Source organism: Loxodonta africana, chromosome 2, assembly GCF_030014295.1.
Source record: "Loxodonta africana isolate mLoxAfr1 chromosome 2, mLoxAfr1.hap2, whole genome shotgun sequence".
Classification (NCBI taxonomy): domain Eukaryota; kingdom Metazoa; phylum Chordata; class Mammalia; order Proboscidea; family Elephantidae; genus Loxodonta; species Loxodonta africana.
This window is the reverse complement of record NC_087343.1, coordinates 197,600,864-197,615,000: the sequence shown is the minus strand read 5'-3', so window position 1 is coordinate 197,615,000 and position 14,137 is coordinate 197,600,864.

Below are 14,137 nucleotides of genomic sequence, written 5' to 3'. Positions count from 1 at the left end.
GACCAGGAAGGGGAAGGCAGCTGCTCCCTGCAGTTTCCTCTTCTCCTCACACCCAGCTGGAATCCTGAGCAGTGAATGCGCACTCAGGTAATGAATGAATGGGAAGCCAGCTGGGGGGCTGGGGTCTACTCCCATCTCTGTTCCTGATTTTCTATGTGGTTCTTTTTCAGCAAAGTTTCCACCCCACGCCCCCTAGCCAAGCCTCATCATTCCCTTCTGTAACCTCGGAAGACTGAATAGATGGGCCCTAAAAAAAAAAAAAAAAAAAAAAAGACACCAGAGTCTTTGGTTGGTAAAAATGGTTAACGTGGTGCTTGGTTGCTAAGCAAAAGGTTGGAGGTTCAAGTTCACCAAGAGGCACCTTGGAAGAAAGGCCTGAAGATCTACTTCTGAAAAATCAGCCACTGAAAACTCCATGGAGCACAGTTCTACTCTGACACACAGGGGGTTGCCATGAGTGGGAATTGACTTGATGGCAACTGGAAGGATGATGACAGTTCTCATATTTTAGGAGTAGGACTCTGACATCCACCTCCTCCAAAGGCCATGCAAGAAATTGAGCATACTCATAAAAAGAACTACATAAAGACATAACTTGTATAAGCCAAAGCCAGCCACAACCAACTTCTGGTAATTCCACACTGTTCCACAGGGTGGGAGTACAGGCGAGGGAAAGGAGGCCGAGCTCCGGCCAAGAGTGGGCTAGGACGGGCCACTGTGGACACTGCAGCTTGGGTAGTGACAATGCCGCCTGCTTTCTTCACCCTGACACACTTCACGGAATCAATGATTTTGGGATAGGCTTAGCATCGGGAGGCAGTGGCCCTTCTGCAGTGACTCCCAGATCCCCATCAGCATCTGGGGCCTAGGTCTGCCCCAGTTCCAGATGCAACCACAATGGTGGATGCCTATTAGCCACTTCCTTTATATGCGCTTGGAGTCCTTGGGTGGTTCAAACAATTAACGGTTAATGAGCTCAGCTGCTAACTGGAGGGTTGGCAGTTCAAGTCCACCAAGAGACGCCTCGGAAAAAACATCTGCGATTTACTTCCGAAAAATCAGCCATTGAAAAACCCTGTGGAGCAGTTTTACTCTGACACACATGGGGTTGCCTTGAGTTGCAGTCAACTCCATGGCAGCTGGCTACTGGTTGGGGCAAAGGAGAGAAAATATGGCCACCAAGCACGTGCTCAAGAATTCCATTAAACAGTGGGAGGCAGTGTGGGAAAGGGTACAGGTTTTATACAAACACACACAGACATAGCAACAAAGCCCCACCAACCTTTACCATAACTTCAAAGAAAATGAGAGGGAGAGTCACCAACAGAGGGAAAATTTCCTCAATTTTTAAGACAATGGAGAGCCAGTGGTAGAGGGTAACAGATGAATGGTGGAGAGAGCTGCAGCCCAGGAGAGGCTGCAGAGGAAACTCCCCCTGCCCGGCACCGCAGGAACTAACTAGGAAGGGACTGGCAGAATCGCAGTGGTACTCAGCACCTACTGCCTCCTCCCAGAGGCAGCCCTGGACACAAAGGCAATGTGGGAAAAGCTCACGGTTTTCAGTAGGTATTAGAGGCCTAGAGTGTCCCTGGGTGGTGCAGATGGTTAAGTGCTCAACTACTAACAGCAACGTTGGCAATTCAAACCCACCCAGAGGTTCCTTCAAAGAAAGGCCTGGTGATCTGCTTCCTGACTTGACAGCAACTGTTTTTTGTTGTTGGGGGCGGGGGCAGTTGAGGTTCAGAGAAAACCTGCCTCAGGCTTGTGGTTGAGGATCTCTGGCCAGAAGATCGACTCAGTGGCCACTACCCCACCACTCAACTGGAGCCCAGTGGGTCTCCCTTTCACAGCCCCCGCCATACAAAGCGCCCTTTCCAGGAGAATCTGAGCGAGGAAAAGAGATTCCTGCCACTCCAACAGGACGCCCACGTCAGCTCACCGTTCTTCCTGCTAAACAGAAACTGACAACCCAGGACCTCCAGAACTAGGAGAACCAACCGCAGGAAAGAAAAAGCCAAGTAAAACAAACAGAAAAAACTGCACCCAAAGGAAAGAGACACAATTCAGAGACTAGACAAGAACATTTAAAATCTCTTATTAGTTTTTATTAGTACATCCAGATCCGAGAAGATACTACAGTCACGAAATAAAAATAAAAATAAAATGGGGAAATTATTTTTAACAAAAAATTCTGTCCTCATTCAAACCACTGAGCAAGTAGGAGGGCAGTCAATACTTTACCAATAACAACAACAAAATCTTAGAGCACTCTCTGTCTTAACACTTCACTGTTGGCAGCCTAAAGCTGAATTAGGATTTCTGGCAGCACCTATTCAATTATGGCTTAGTAATGACTCAGAGCCACTAGGAACCCCAGCCAGGCTTTCTTCACCTACGATGCTTGTAAGCCCTGGGTCCCCAGCATGTTTTGTGTGTGTGTGTGTTTTAATTATTCAGTTTCATTGATATAACTAGATTTATCCCTATGAATGCATTCTAACTGTGGTGTTGGTGCAGAATATTGAATATACCATAGAATCCAAGAAGAAAAAACAAATGAGTCTTAGAAGAAATACAACCAGAAAGGAATGCTCCTTTGAAGCGAGGATGGCAAGACTTTGGCTCTCTTACTTTGGACACATCATCAGGAAAGACCAAATGCTAGAAAAGGATATCATGCTTTTTTTTTTTTTAAGAGGGTCAGCAAAAATAAGGAAAACCCTCAACGAGATGGACTGACACAATAGTCACAATAACGGACTCAAACATACCAATATTCATGAAGATGGTACAGAGCCAGGCAATGTTTCATTTTGTTATACAGGTCACCATGAGTCAGAGCCAACTCACTGGCAATTAACAACATCCCTATTAAATTTCATCCTGATAGGTTCCAACTCCTTGGGTCCCTTCCAGATCCTAATCCTGATCTCTATGAGATGGGAGAGTTGGGAGCCTCCCTCTGACACGAAATCGTTGGTGTAAAAATGGCGTGGGGGCAGCATCTGACTGACCTCTTCTGACTTCACAAGGTGGAAGGAGAATCAAGATCAAGAGCCCAAGGCTGAATCCTATGAGGCAGAAGTCAGACATGCCTCCTCTCTCCACCATCTTTACCAATTCTGACAACAACTGTGGTGTGATGGATCGCGTTTGTGTAGCCTTACTAGCCATGGTCTTATAACTTCCACCCAAGTAATTGGATGGGACTGTGCAAATAGGGTAACTGTGGCCCACCAAGGGGATTGGTCAGTTTTGCTATCCTGCTGGGCTTGAAATGAGCCACCCCACAGGTAGGAAAGAGAGGATCTCGACACTACCAAAGAACAGCCAAAAGCGGAGAACATGACTTTTGGACCCTGGATCCCTGCGCTGAGAAACGCGTGGAACCAGGAAACAGAGACAGAGAGAGAGAGAGCTTTTGAGAAGCGGTAGTAGAGAAAAACAATGGCAGGAGATGGCATGGTGGGCTTCCCAGCCCACAGACTGAGAAATCTGAGTGCCTGGGGTGCCTCTGAGGACTTATTGTTAGGGGCTAAAAGAGCTTTGTAACACTTGTCTGAGCAGGGTAGAGGACTAGGGCGAGAGAGACCTGCCTGTGGACGTGGCTGAGAAGAGGCTGTCCTGATGGAAGAACTGTATCCTGAGTGTTCCTGAGCCTGAATTATATCCTGTTACTTCTTTAATAAACACCATAATCGTGAGTATGGTCTATGCAAAGAAGTAGGCAGCGCTGTGGGAAGGACGGTTGGTATCAGAATTGGTAAAGATGGCAGAGAGAGAAGGCATGTCTGACCTCTGCCGTGGGGTGTTGATCTTGATTCTCCTTCCCCCTTGTGAAGAGATCAGATGCCTCTGCCACACCATTTTTAAGAACATCTTTGTTACAGCTCTCTCTCCATCTCCTAGGTCTCGGAGGGTCTCAGTTCAGAGATCCCAGGTCCAAAGGTTGTGTTCCACTCCTGGCTCTTCTTTCTTGGTGGTGGTGGATCCTCTATTTCCCACCTCTGGGAATGCTCATTTTTAAGCCTAGCAGGATGGCAAAACTGACCAGTTCCCTTGGTGGACCAAAATTGCCTTATTTGCACAGTCTCACCCAAGGCAATGGTGAGAAAAGCCACAGAAAAGCAATTCATCACATAGCACTGGGTGGCTCTGAGCCTGTCTTAGTTATCTAAGGCTGCTATAACAGAAACACCACAAGTGGATGGCTTTAACAAAGAGAAATGTATTCTCTCACAGTCTAGGAGGCTAGAAGTTCAAATTCAGTTGCCAGCTCCAGGTGAAGGCTTTCTCTGTCAGCTCTGGAGGAAGGTCCTTGTCATCAATCTTCCCCGGTCGAGGAACTTCTCAACACAGGGACTCTGGGTCCAAAGGACGTGCTATTCTCCTGGCTCTTGTTTCTTGGTGGTCTGAGGTCCCCTCTGTCTCTCTGCTCTCTTTTTTATATCTCAAAAGAGATTGATTTAAGATACAACATAATCTTGTAGACTGGGTCCTGCCTTATTAACTTAACTGCCTGTAATTATGCCTCATTAACATTATAGAGGTAGGATTTACAACATATAGGAAAATCACATCAGATGGCAAAATGGTGGAAAATCACACAATACTGGGAGTCATGGACTAGCCAAACTGACACACATTTTTCGGGGGAACACAATTCAGTCCATAACAGAGCCTCTCAGAGCTGACTCAGCTTCCCCTCTTTAACATATCTGGATTAGGTGACCCCTTTGTTGTTGTTAACTGCCACCAAGTCAGTCCCCACTCATGGCAACCCCGTGCACAATAGAAGGAAACACTGCCCAGTCCTGTGCACTCCCTGTAATCAGTTGTGGATTGGACCATTGTGACCCACAGGGTTTTCACTGGCTGATTTTTGGAAATGGATCACCAGACCTTTCTTCCTAGTCCATCTTAGTCTACAACTTTCACCGTAACCTGTTTAGCATCATAGCAACACGCAAGCCTCCACTGACAGATGGGTAGTGGCTGTGCTTGAGGTACATTGACGAGGAGTTAAACCAGGGTCTCCTGCATGGAAGGCAAGAATTCTACCCTTTGGATTCTAAACATGCAGCCTTCCTTTCTGATAACTTTTTCACAACCAGAACTCAGAGCTGCATGCTACTGCCCACTCCAGATCACCGGCTAGGAAAGTGGAAGGCAGGGTCCCAAGGCCTGTGACGCAGAACTCGCGGTCCAGCCCTCAGCCCCCATCACTACCATATGCACTGATGGCACAGAGGGCTACCTCAGCTTCCCCTGACCCCCACGGCCCACACAGAGTTCTCGCACATGCCTGCTAAGGCCAGAATCCCCCAGTCATCCCCAATACCTGCTGCTGAATAAATGATGATGTCCCTCCCACCCAGATCTATCCTTGGTAGAGAAAAGAAAAGGAAAGCAGGCCCACCCCTCATACTTGAGGGGGATCAGGCAAGAGTGTAGAGGGTCAGCAGAAAAAGAGAAAGACCCTCAATGAGATGGACTCATACAGTGGCTGCAACAATGGGCTCAAACATAGCAACGATTATAAGGATGGTGCAGGACTGGGCAGTGTTTCATTCTATTGTGCCTGGGGTTGCTATGAGTCGGAACCGACTCAACAGCACCTAAAAACAACAACGGCAAGTGTGCCAGTGGAGGCCCCCCTCTTCTGTTCCTATCCCCGCACTGTTCTGTGTAGTGGGGATCTCACTGGCACATATATGGACACCCCTAGCCCAACATTCACACTCTATCCATGACCTACCCACCCACACCTTGGCTACCCTCAGGCCTAGGGGCACAGTTCTCCTCTGGAAGACAGACTGAGGGAGAGGCTTGGGCAACCCTGGTGGGAATCCCAGGGTCCAAGTACCTGAATGCAGTGCGGGGTGGGTGGGCACAAACCCTGGGTCCTGCAGATTCTCACCTCTTGGGGAAGGGCCCAGGCAGACAAGGGGCAGAGTGAATGCACTAAAGTTCAGGCCCTGAGGGGTACCCCGGGCACCCAGGTCTAAGGGCAGGCAGAAGGGAACCTCCCACATCAAACAGGGGCCTCACAGCTGCCTAGGAGCTACCGTGATGTTGTCCCATTTGACCCTTATCCCACGTTAAATGTGAAGAAACTGAAGCACCAGCCAACCAACCAAGCAACTGATGTCCACCTGGCATCAACTCATGGAGACCCCACGTGTATCAAAGTAGAATGGTGCTCCATTGAGTTTGCAATGGCTGAATTTTGGGAAGTAGATTGCCAGGCCTTTCTTCTGAGGTTTCTCTGGGTTGACTTGAACCTCCAACCTTCTGGTTAGGAGCTGTAAGGAAAAACATAGATTGAAAATAAGAGGTTTTATGAGGGAGCAGGAGAGCAGTGGGATGCAGACCTCAAATTCTCATAAAAAGACCAGACTAAATGGTCTGACTGAAACTAGAAGGACCCGGGAGGTCATGGTCCCCAGGCCTTCTGTTAGCCCAAGACAGGAACCATTCCCAAAGCCAACTCTTCAGACAGGGATTGGACTGGACTATGGGATAGAAAATGATACTGGTGAAGAGTGAGCTTCTTGGATCAAGTAGACACACGAGACTACATGGGCAGTTCCTGTCTGGAGGGGAGATGAGAGGGCAGAGGTGGTCAGAAGCTGGCTGAATGGACAGGAAAAGAGAGTGGAAGGAAGGAGTGTGCTGCCTTGTTGGTGATTTAGGAAATAATATTGGAATCATTATTCCCTGTCTTTGAGCGTAGAGAATGTGACCTAGCTGGAGTTGGGCTCACAAGAGCTCACAAGGACTCACAAGGACACATCAATTGGGCCCTGAGATAAAGACAATAGATAGAATAATCTTGGAAGATATCTTTTAGGGAAACTTTCACATAAGCCAGAACACAAAAGACTTTCCACTCATCTTTTTCTATTAAGTGAATAGAAATTTGTTGGACCAATGAAGACCCTCCTGTCTGAGAGTTACTGAAACCTGTACCAATGATTGTTGAGAAGGACAATTCAAAATGTAAGATCACAGTTTCTAGCCAATCTGTGAAAAGGTGAAGCTTTCAATGATTTTGCCCATTTGTAATGTTAGTACATGCTGATGATTCTGTAGCCTTCCTGGGACTCCACAGACATGGCTGTGGCAGCATGCTTGTCCGTTTTCCCATTCTTGTTTATTCAGTAACGTTTCTTGGACTCGGGCAGACATGGCTGTGAAACGTGCTTGTCCGTTTTCCCAGTCTTGCTTACACGGCAATATTTCCTTGGACTTGGGCAGACATTAGCTCTGGCAGCATGATTGTCCGCTTCTCAACTTTTGTCTTTTTGAATATATGCTGAATAAAACTTTGTTTCTGCTTTACTAAATTTTGTGATGTTTTTTCCCCTACGACACTGGGGGGAGAGCAACTAGGAGTATATAGCAAGGTGTATATAAGTTTTTGAATGAGAGACTGACTTGATTTGTAAACTTTCACTTAAAGCACAATAAAAATTTTTAAAAAAAAAAGAAGAGGTTTTAAATCTCACTCTTGAAAATAAGGTAAGAGGCTCCTCTCTTCCCCTGTTCTTTCAGAATCCACTTTCGATAACTTGTAACTGTAAATTTTTTGTCTCTCTCTTTGAAAAGTATGTAAATCAAGGATGTTTCCTCAAGTGCTTGGGAGCCATTGTCTTTTGAAATGTAAACATCAAGGAAGATTACCCCTACCTTCCAGTTTCCTGTAAGAGGCTTAGCATAACTTCAGGTATCTGAAAGATACTAGGAAATTAGTAATATTATCTTGAAAACATGTAATGGGTTTTATCTGTTGCTATAAAAAAATATATATACATAAAGGATAAAATCCCTGTCTTGCAATCTCTCTAGCAGATTACCTGTGATGCATCACATACTAGTTTACGGTTTATTCAAGAATAAAACTTTGCTTTCTTTTCTGTTTTTGTGAAGAGGTTTTCTGGTTTGGGAGTATGCAGATTTCATTTTATAGTAACTTTTCCCCAACATGGCCAACTTATTAACTGGGGACAGTTAAAAAGTTCTAAACTATACACCTGATACTCAAATAAATCCTGGTCCATTTGACTCCTGATTTAGGAGCTAATATTGGAGCCATTATTTCCTGTCCTTGAGCACAGAGAATGTGACCCAGCTATAGCTGGGCTCACAGGAACACATCAGCTGGGCCCTGAGGTATAAAGACAATAGCTAGGGCAATCTTGGAAAATATCTTGTAGGGAAACGTCCACATAAATCATAAACAGGGCACAAAAGACCCACATATTTTCCATCCTTATCTTTTTCTATTAGCATTTAGTGAATAGAAGATTTGTTGGACCAGTGAAGACCCTCCTGACTGTTCTTACTGAAACCTGTACCAATGATTATTAAGAAAGACAATTCAAAGTGATTTAACAGTTTCTAGCCAATCTGTGAAAAAGGGAAGCTTTCAACTTTTTTACCCATTAGTAATATTAATATGGAAACCCTGGTGGTGTAGTGGTTAAGTGCTATGGCTGCTAACCAAAAGGTCCGCAGTTCGAATTCACCAGGTGCTCCTTGGAAACTCTACAGGGCAGTTCTACTCTGTCCTATAGGGTTGCTATGAGTTGGAATCGACTCGATGGCAGTGGGTCTGAGTTTTGATAATGTTGATATATACCAATGATTCTGTAATGTTCCTTGGACTCAGACAGACGTGAATCTAGCAGCATGCCTGTCCATTTCCCACTTTTGCCTCTTTGAATACATGCTGAATAAAACCTTTCTTTTTGCCTTACTAAACTCTGCGGTGTTATTACTCTGGAATACTCCTAAACCCGTGCTCTCTCTACCATATGCTTTCCATAGGCTTGGCTTAAATTGGTAAAGGATCTAAGCCCCATTAGGTATTAAAAATAATATAAAGAACAAACCACTACAGTTAGCAAAGCAGCTTAGTACTGTTGTAGGGGGAAAAAAATCACAAAGTTTAGTAAAGCAGAAAGAAAGTTTTATTTGGCATATATTCAAAAAGACAAAAGTGGGAAGCGGACAAGCATGTTTCTAGAGCCACGTCTGGCCAAGTCCAAGGAAATATTACTGAATAAGCAAGAATGGGAAAATGAACAAGCATGCTGCCACAGCCATGTCTCCCCGAGTCCAGAGAATATTACAGAATAGCCAAGAACGGGAAAATGGACAAGCACGTTGTGACAGCCATGCCTGTCCGAGTCCAAGTGAGGTTACAGAGTCATCAGTATATACTAACATTTCAAATGGGCAAAACCATTGAAAGCTTCATCTTTTCATAGATTGGCTAGAAGCTGTGATCCTACATTTTTAATTGCCTCTCTTAACAATCATTGGTACAGGTTTCAGTAACTCACAGTCAGGAGGGTCTTCATTGGTCCAACAAATTTCTATTCACTGAATGTTAATAGAAAAAGACAAGAGGAGAAAGTCTTCTGTGTTCTGGTTTGCACGAAAGGTTCCCTAAAAGATAGTTTCCGAGATTATTTTACTGTCTTTATACCTCAGGGCCCAGTTGATGAGTCCTTGTGAGCCCTTGTGAGCCCTTGTGAGCCCTTGTGAGCCCAGCTCCAGCTGGGTCACATTCTCTATGCTCAAGGACAGGAAATAATGACTCCAATATTATTTCCTAAATCAGTGCTAGAGAAAAAATAGAAAGACTGGGAATAGACCCCTGTACATTTTAGAATCTAATGTACAATAGAGGCATTTTACGTAAGTGGATAGAAAAAGACAAAGAATTCAAGAAATGGCACCAGGACCATCGATCGGCTAGTCATCTGGAAAAGAGGAAAGCTGGAGCCCTGCTTGCTCCGAACACAGATGATCAAAAGTAAAAGCACCAGAAGAAAACATAGAGGAGACTTACACGATAACAGGGTAAACAAAAACAAACCAGTTGCCAGTGAGTCAGCTCCAACTCACGGCACTGCCAGAAGTAGTTCTTTTCAAACATGGCACAAAACTTGGAAGCCATAGATTGATACATTTAACTACCTAAACATAACTTTGCTATAACAGTCAAAAGACAAATGACAAACTGGTTAAAAGCTTCTGTCTATATTTGCCACACATAAATCATATAGAGCACAAATTTCCCGAAAAATACAAAAAGCTTTTCTAAAGCTATGAGTCAACTCTATAGAAAAATTGGACAAAAATTTGAACAGGTAGTTCACACAAAATAAATACAAATGACCTGTGAAATTATGATATATTCAGCCTCCCACAGAATTAAAGAAATGGAAATTAAAGATACCATCTACTCCCTCCACAGCCACCAGCCAAAAAAGATGGCTAAAATGCTCTATTGGCAGCAATTAGCACATGAAAAGATGCTCAAAGTCTTTAGTCATTTGAGAAATGCAAATCAAACCCACAATGAGATGCCATTTCACTTCCACTATTGTTGTTGTTAGGTCCCAGTCCAGTCGGTTCCAACTCATAGAAGGAAACACTGCCTGGTCCTGTGCCATTCTCACAATCGTTATTATGCTTCAGCCCATCATTGCAGCCACTGCGTCAATCCATCTCATTGCAGGTCTTCTTTTTTGCTGACCCTCTACTTTACCAAGCATGATAGGGACTGGCCCCTCCTGATAACATGTCCAAAGTATGTGAGAAAAAGTCTTGCCATCCCTGCTTCTAAGGGGTATTCTGGCTGTACTTCTTCCATGCTTGATTTCTTCATTCTTCTGGCAGTCCACAGTATATTCAATGTTCTTCACCAACACCATAATTCAAAGCTGTCAATTCTTCTTCAGTCTTCCTTATTCATTGTCTAACTTTCACATGCATGAGGCAATTGAAAATACCATGGTTTGGGTCAGGCACATCTTAGTCCTCAAAGTGACATCTTTGCTTTTTAACACCCTAAAGAGGTCTTTTGCAGCAGATTTGCCCAATGCAACGTGTTGTTTGATTTCTCGACTGCTACCTTCACGGGTGTTGATTGCGGATCCAAGTAAAATGAAATCCTTGACAACTTCAATATTTTCTCCATTTATCATGAGGTGGCTTACTGGTCCAGTTGTGATGGTTTTTGTTTTCTTTGTGTTGAAGTACAATGCATACTGAAGGCTGTAGTCTTTGACCTTCATCAGTAAGTGCTTCATGTTGATGAGAATGTGGAGAAATTGAAATCCTCCTCCATTGCTAATGGGAATGTAAAATGGTGCAGCTGCTGTGGAAAACAGACGGCTCCTCAAAAAGTCAAATATGGAATTACCATATGACCCAGCAATTTCACTCCTAGGTATATACTCAAGAGAATTGAAAGCAGGGACCCAAACACATGCAAGTATACCAAAACTCACTGCAGTACTATTGATAACAGCCAAAAGGTAGAAACAACCCAAGTGCCCAAAATATGACAAATGGATAAAAAAAATTGTGGTATATCTATACCATGTAATAGAACATTATTTAGCCATAAAGAAATGAAGTTCTGATATATGCCAAGACATGAATGAAGCTTGAAAATATCATGCTAAGTGAAATAAGCCTGACACAAAAGGACAAATACTGTATGATCCCACTTATATAAAACATCTAGAATAGGCAAATGCATAGAGACAAACCTTATTTATTAGTGGTTACTAGGGACTGGGGGGAAGAGGGAATGAATTATTACTGAAGGAATTCTGTGCTTCTGTTTGAGGTAATGTACAACATTTGAAAATTGACAGTGGTGATGGTAGTAAGACAGAGGTCCCCAGGCTGCAGACAATTCCACTGCCTCAAGCAGCTTTCTTGGCATGCCCCGTAGCTTTACACTAGAATCCTGGTTCCTTTGCTTGGTATGCTCCTTAACTTTACATTAAAATCCTGGTTTTCCTCTCCTTAGCTGTTGACCTAAAACTAGAGGAAATTGGTGGAAACTGGTTGAGGTGCCATGTTGACATTCAGGATACATTTTTAGACCTTATACACAGTAACTTCCCTGCCTCTGGGTGTAGTTTAGCAGCCATTTTCTAAACATGAGATGCATGAAGTTATATGCAAACCCCATCGTGCCTTCACAGTACGATTAAGAATGTTGTTGATATAATCCGTATGAACTTCCTACTTGTAAACCCATCCCCCTAACCCTCATTGAGCAATCTTGGTGGCAGCAGCCCCGACTGTCTCCTTTCCTTGTGCAACGAAATAAAGGCTCTTTTCTACTCTCCCACCTCAGTCTCTCATTTATTGGCTGAGACGAGTCACGCAGAGCAGAACCTGGGGTTTCCACCTGGCAACAGTAGCACAGCATGGCGAATGTAATTAATATTACTGACTTGTACACTTAAAAACAGTTAAAATGGCAAGCTTTTTTAATATACATTTCACCACAATAAAATTAAGAAACAAAACCAGTATTGGCAAGTGTTTAAGAGATACATTATTAGATTTTGTAATAGTTTTGGCACAGATGTAGAGAAATTGGAACCCTTATATGTTGCTGGTGGGAATGTAAAATGATGCAGCCACTGTGGAAAACAGTCTGGCAATTCTCAAAAAGTTAGACATCAATATACCATTTGACCCAGCAATTCCACTCCTAGAGAAATGAAAGCATATGTCCACATAGAAACTTGACCATGAGAGTTCATAACAATACTACTCACAATAGCCAAAAGATGAAACAACTCAAATGTCCACCAACTGGTGAATGGATAAAATCTGGTATATCCATACAATGGGATAATATTTGGCCATAAAAAGGAATGTAGTTCTGACACATGCTGCAACACAAATGAACCTTGAAAACATTATGCTGGCTGAAAGAAACCAGATACAAAAGGTTACATATTGTACGATTCCATTTATATGAAATGTTCAGAATATGTAAATCCATAGAAGATGGAAAGCAGATAGTGGTCGCTTAGGGCTGGGGGTGCTGGGGGGTTTGGAGGTGATAGCTAAAATTATGGGGTTTCTTTTTGAAGTGATGAAAATGTTCTAAATTTGATGGTTGCACAATTCTGTGAATATATTAAAGTCATTGAATTTTGCACTTGAAGTGGGCGAATTATACAGTATGTGAAGTATATTAAAAAAAAAAAAATCCTCCTCAATTTTTTAAAAGATGGGACCTTAGTCCAGCAAGGCCTAACTTTTTCACTTTAAAGATAAGGCACTAAAGCCCAAAGAGGTTAAACGACTTGTACAAAGTCACTGGGCATTTAGGAGCCTGGGTGGTACAAACAATTTGTAATTGGCTGCTGACCCAAAGATTGGTGGTTCAAATCTGCCCAGAGGCTCTTGCAGAAAAAAGGCCCGGTGATGTGCTTCCATAAAGATTATAGCCAAGAAAAAAACCCTATAGAGCAGTTCTACTCTGTAACACATGGAGTCGCCATGAGTTGAAGGCTGACTTGATGGCAGCTAATGACAACAACATTTGACATTGAGAACTCTGGTCTACTGCCCATGAGTCACTATGTTCTCACCCACTCTATGCTGCTTCATGGAAGCTCGTGTGACCATTGTCATAGAGCAAAATCATAAAGCCTGGTTAAAATCCAAAGTAAAGAAAGAGTTTTATTGAGGGAATAGAGCCAGCTGCAGCACAAAAGAACACTGCAACAAGAAAACGTGGCGTCCCACCAAATGCAATAGGTGAATCCAAGGGGGAGAAATTGGAGGCACGAGATTATAGGGCTGGAGGAGGAAGTACAAAACACAATATTCTGATTGGTTTACACTGACTGAAGTCAGTCAAAGGTAAGACAAAGTAACGGATAATCTTTGACATTACTGGTTACATGAATACACTATTGGCTAAAAGACAGAACTGAAAGGCATGGGGTCAAGGGGGGGCTTCATGTTAGTAATAAAGCAATGACATGATGGAAAATTTCAGGAGTGGTCTGTTAAAAGTTACCTTGCTCAGAGCGTCAATCTCTAGAGGAGATTGGGAACAAAGAGCTTCCATCAGGGAACAAATGAGTTTCTGGGAGGTATTCACATTCTTTAACCTGACCAGAGAGAAACTTAATTCCTTAACAATAATAGGGGTTGGTTTCTAGGCAACAAAGGTAGAGTAAGGGGGAAAGGTTACTTTGAGCTCTTAGAGTTAGCTAGCTCAGTCATTTTACAAATACTGTCAGAAGCCTCTGATTTTATCCTTTATCACCATTCTAACAAAAAAAATTGGTAA